Source organism: Lutra lutra, chromosome 4 (assembly GCF_902655055.1).
Source record: "Lutra lutra chromosome 4, mLutLut1.2, whole genome shotgun sequence".
Classification (NCBI taxonomy): domain Eukaryota; kingdom Metazoa; phylum Chordata; class Mammalia; order Carnivora; family Mustelidae; genus Lutra; species Lutra lutra.
Genome location: NC_062281.1, coordinates 86,865,090 through 86,870,270, shown reverse-complemented (window position 1 = coordinate 86,870,270; position 5,181 = coordinate 86,865,090). Strand labels below are relative to the sequence as shown.

General features: G+C 43.2%; 1 non-coding gene across 1 annotated transcript; it reads right to left on the bottom strand.

Moving 5' to 3' along the window:
* Positions 1–4,700: 4,700 nt before the first annotated feature.
* Positions 4,701–4,913, bottom strand: LOC125099376 (small nucleolar RNA U3). Its single transcript, XR_007127139.1, has one exon. It is a non-coding gene; the product is annotated as a small nucleolar RNA U3 (small nucleolar RNA).
* Positions 4,914–5,181: the final 268 nt, after the last annotated feature.

Sequence of the window (5,181 nt, the reverse complement as noted above, 5' to 3'; positions counted from 1 at the left end):
TGTTTGCAATCCTTAGACAAGCTATTTAGCTGATCTCCCGCCTCCCAAAGTAGTCTCAGCCTGCTACTTCTCCGCCATCTTGACTCCTCCTGGCTTTTTTACTTCTTATGGACAGAGGGAACACACCCCAAGATCTCAGTAAGCAACTTTTCTAAGATTTGGACTTTGGGTAGTTGATGTGGGAGAGCATGGAAAGAGGTGGGGTTGGTTCTCTTAACACTATTAGCACTGTAATTCTATGACTGTAATAAAGAAGATAATAGTCATTTCCTTATGAAGAGAGGACAATGTTTGGGATGTAGGTTGCACTGTGAGCTTCTTTTCATCTGTCCTGAACAATATAGTCAGGTGGCCTTGTTTTATCTCATTTTATCAAGATCTCAAAGCAGTCTTGTCTGAGGTTGATATTCTGCATGCATGATTATTTATTTCAAACATGAGAAAATACAGTCAGGCTGGGAGTGTCAGTTGAGGGCTTCAGAGGCTGGCATTGTTTATTCTCACTAGAAATCCCTAAAACAGAAGAAGAAAGAGAGAGCTCTAATCTTATAGCTGTTGCTGCAAACCTGACTGGGAAAGTATGACTTTGACTAAGCGTCTTGAATTTCCTGTGTCTCAATTTCTCATTTCAAAATGGCTCAAAAGGACTTGTTCCTGCATGGGTTGTCCCAGGTGTGAAACTGATAGAGGAGGAAGGTTAATGTGAGCTGGAAGCCCAGATGGTGGTACACAGTGCTTTCATGGTTTCCCACGTCCTGGGCTATCAGATCAAGAACAGCAGGTGCAGAACATGTGCTCTCCTTTCCAGTCTGGGTCCTACAATAACCTATGGCTTCATGATATTTACATGGTGGTTTTGATCCCCCAGTGGGGGCAGATGCAATAACAGGTACAAGAAGAACTTTGTTAGGGCCCAAACTGTCCCTACTGACTAATAGGTTGAATTCCTTAGATGATTGGAAACAACCTCAGTTGGAGACCACCTTAGCTATGACCCATAATCTATGAGACAGGAAAAGAAGAGACACCCCTAACCCTGATGCAGTTGCCACATTGAGGCCTTCCTGCTCTCCCATCTTGAGGGTGTACTTACTATAGTTCACCCAATCTGTAAACCAACTGAGTATAAACCGTAGGAGTGTAGAATTGTGACAAAAGTATATTCCAGGGAAAAGTTCTTCTGGACATTTTTGTCTTAACTGTGGGAATATTGATGGACCAGTGTCCCCTGATATTCAGAAGTGGGTTTCTGGAGGGTGTCTTAGGAGCCTGGACAGGGAAGTTGCAGCCAAGGCCTGTGCAGGGGCTCGACTGCTATCAGCTGGTAGGGGAAATTCTCCTAATCCCTGTGGGCCTCGGTTTCCTCATGTGTAAGATATGGTTGATATTCAAATTCTCCAAAGTCCCATCCCGCTCAGTTTCTGTGAGTGCACGAGGGACTGAGGTGCCTGTTACACAGCCCTAGGGACTGCAGCTGAGACCAGACTTAGTCCCTTCTCTGTGTGTCCCCCGCAGGAGCCTGAGCTGAGTCCACACTGAAAACAGAGAATGGAGAGAGGAGATGGAAGACAAGATATCAGCAAGTTTGGAAGATGAGAATAACACAAAGAAGAACAAGGCAATAGTGGAGCAGGTGGTTGCTAGAGGAGTGAAGAATAAACACAAGCTGAGTCCAGAAAAATCAGGGGAAACTGAGGAATGCATGCAGCAGCATCAAAGGCTGCAGGGAGCAGCCTGAGCTGAGCAGGGAGGACTAGGAGAGTAACGTAGTCCACAGTGAACCTGGGACCCTGCCACGGAGCCTCACAGGATGGATCAGGATTCATTTGTACTTCAGGGAAGCACCAGTTCCCAGAGGAGGAGGATGTGACCATGAGGCTGGGCCCCAGACTGCTAGCTTCAACCTTGGGGCTGCTTTTATGGTGGATGTCTTCCAAGTAAGTGTGGACTTGGGGGATCAGTGATGTTTGGATAAGATTTGGAGAGGTCCATTCTTACTGCAGAGTATTGTTATAAGGTCAGAAATGACCACAGTAGGGGACTCGTGCTTCTGAGGCAGTGATACTAATAAAATTCTTCCAAATTTACAATTGTAAAAGGCTTTATGCACAATATATCTTGTGTGTATGTTCAGTGTTTCATTTTCCTTAGTCGGTGTTAAGAACTTGGAATTCTGACATCAATAAGATTTCACTGAGGAGGTCAAGCAGTGAGTGGGAGAATGCAAACAAAATCTTGTAGCATTTGGGTATCTCAGTCCCTTGAGAGTTTGCCTTCAGCTGATGTCATAATCCCAGGTCCCAGGGATCAAGTCCCTTGGTGCTGAGGTGGGGCAAGGGGACTCCCTGCTCAGCAAAAGGGCATAGGGGCTAGGCCAAGTACATCAAATCCTAATGAGAGGTGACCCATTGAGAAGAATCCAAGAGGACAGTCCCCTCTTCATCAGAGCGCACCACAAAGGAATGTCATGGAACATCAAGAGTGTCCTGCAGTCTCCTCTTTAAGGAAAGGGATTTGTTGCCTCCTGGGAGAAAGCAGAGAGCATTCCTGCAGGACATTCTGTCCAGGACTGAAGTTGAGATTGGAGCTTTTCCACCACTTCTATTGGATAAGGGAAGGAATGTCTCTGAGAGCTTCCTCTGTACTTGTCTTGGTCCTTGGAGTCATGAATACAGCGGTAAATACAGTGTTATCCCAACTCTCATAGGGTTTTCAGTCTAGTAACCAGAAGTCATGAGAAGTGTGGATGTGGTGAGTTCCTGGCAAGAAGTGACCCGTACTGCCTGGGGATGACATCAGTGGTTGTCCTTTTCTCTCATGGTGTTTTTGACCTATCTTGGCCCAGGGAACCTGGACTGCAACCAGATTTCAGCTTCTTGGGACACTGCCCACACCTGGGTTCCACGTTGGCACAAAGCACTCAATACTTCCAAGGTCTCCAGAGGAAACTGCTGGTATCAGTAGCTCCCCTCTCTGACTTGGCCAGCTGGAGAAGTCGAGGCAAGTTCACAAAGTCTAATAGGGGCATCCTTGCCATAATGATCAACGATGTTCTGCTTTTCTCTTTGAGAACTTAAATGCTTTCCAGACTTCAGTATTCTCTTTCCATATAAAAATAATGTAAATAGTGGTTCCGGGGTGGTTCAGTCATTGAGCCTCTGCCTTTGGTTCAGGTCTTGATCCCAGGGTCCTTGGATGGAGCCCCATTTCGGTCTCCCTGCTCAATGAGGAGTCTGCCTCTCCCTGGCCCACTCCCCCTACTTGTGTTCCCTCTCTCGCTGTATCTCTCCTTGACAAATATATAATTAAAGTCTTTTAAAAAATGTAAATAATGGCCAGATTTTAGATCAAGTAACTAAAGTAAAAAGGGAGTAAGGCAACTTCCAACTTGCACTGAGAATGCGCAGAACCTCTTACAACTGAAGTTAAATAGAAAGTTAATTTGCATAACATATTTCTATAGTAATCCTGGAATAGGCATTGCCACATCATCTTTTAACATTGTTTTGATACTTCAAGAGCATTTGCATTTCCATTACATGTTTGGATCAGCTTATAAATGCTTACTAAAATATCTGCTGGAATGTTGATCGGCATTGTGCGAGATCTGTTGATCATTGTGGGAAGAATTGACATCTAAATCATAATGAGTCCTCCAATTAACAACATATTTTATCTTTCCATGTATTTAGTTCTTTAATTTCTCAAAGTAATGCTCATAGTTTTCAGTGTAATGTTCTGACACGTTTTGTGTCTGATAAGACAATGCAATAAGAGAATTGGTGGAAAGACTTGAAGAAGAAATACTTCACAAAAGAAGATATCTAAATGGCCAGAAGCACTTGTAAGATGCTCCACCTGAAACCACTTAAAGAATAGAGTTGAACAAAAATAAAATGGCTTCAATAATATCTCCAGGAGGCTCAGTTTTAAGCTAAGTAACCTTTTCTTCTCTTCTGCCAATCTCCCCTCCTTCCTTCTTAGCCTTCTGTTTCAGAAACTTGGTCCACCCTAGAGACATGATGAAGGAGGCCAGAAACTGACACACAACTTTGGTGGAAGCTGGCTAGATTCGGTATTTCCACATAACCGCCCTCCCCATCCCTTCTTCTGGGGGCAGGGGCTTCCAGTTTTTGAGGACCTTAGCCTGCTGTATCTTCCTTTGCTCTGGAAAGCTATTGTTCCTCATTATTGCAAACTCTGTCTTCGTCTTATATTTTGGCTCTGAAGCACAGAGGCCAGTTTTGGACAGCATGCTCAGGCATCAGGAAGATCAATTAATACTGCAGTGAGTCACCATTACACCTCCATCCCTGTGCCTAAAATTACAAAGACTGAAAACATATGTGGTATGGATGTAAAGGAACTGGACTTTTCTTAAACTTTTGGGAATGAAAAATGGTCCAACCCCTGAGAAAAGCTGAGCCACAGGTAAACATGTACCAATCAGTGAACAGCCATTCCTCTCCTAGGTGTTCAGACAGTATGTCCACACAACACCTTCCACATGAGTATTCATCACAGCTTTCTTCACAATGGCTACACCCTGGAAACTACATAGATCTCCATCAGTAGGTGAATGTACAGACAGGATATATCCATATAGAGGAATACTACTTAGCAAGAAAAATGAAATGTACATCTATGACAATGCATTTCATTGTACTGCTTATCTTTTTTAATTTTTATTTTGTTGGGAAAGCACTCAGACCATGTCTCTCTCTCTTACTCTTCCAAAGGAGGAGGAGAACAGTCACTGATGGCAGTTGGCGGTTGTGGAAACAATGGCTAAAGCCAGTTTCATGCTCAAAAGGGAACACTGGGTCTCCTCCTCATGGTTTTGAGTACTTTACACGTTCAGAGGAACTTCTCTAGTAACAAGCTATAGAAATGATCCCTGAAAATATACTCTTAATTTTACACTTTAAAGTGATCAGTCTACTGTACCTAAATTATACCTCTGTAACATTCATGGAATAATCTACCCTATTTCTCCATACTACCCATGAGCACTTAGAAAATAACATTTTTTAAAAAGGAAATGAAATTCAATAAACAGAACAGAGATTCATTTCCTCCATCATTAAGTGCATAAGAACACATATAACAAAGCCCCCTGGAAACTATTGCTGGTTTAAATTAAAGGCAATCTAAATAAATAGAACAACATCTATCTCATCC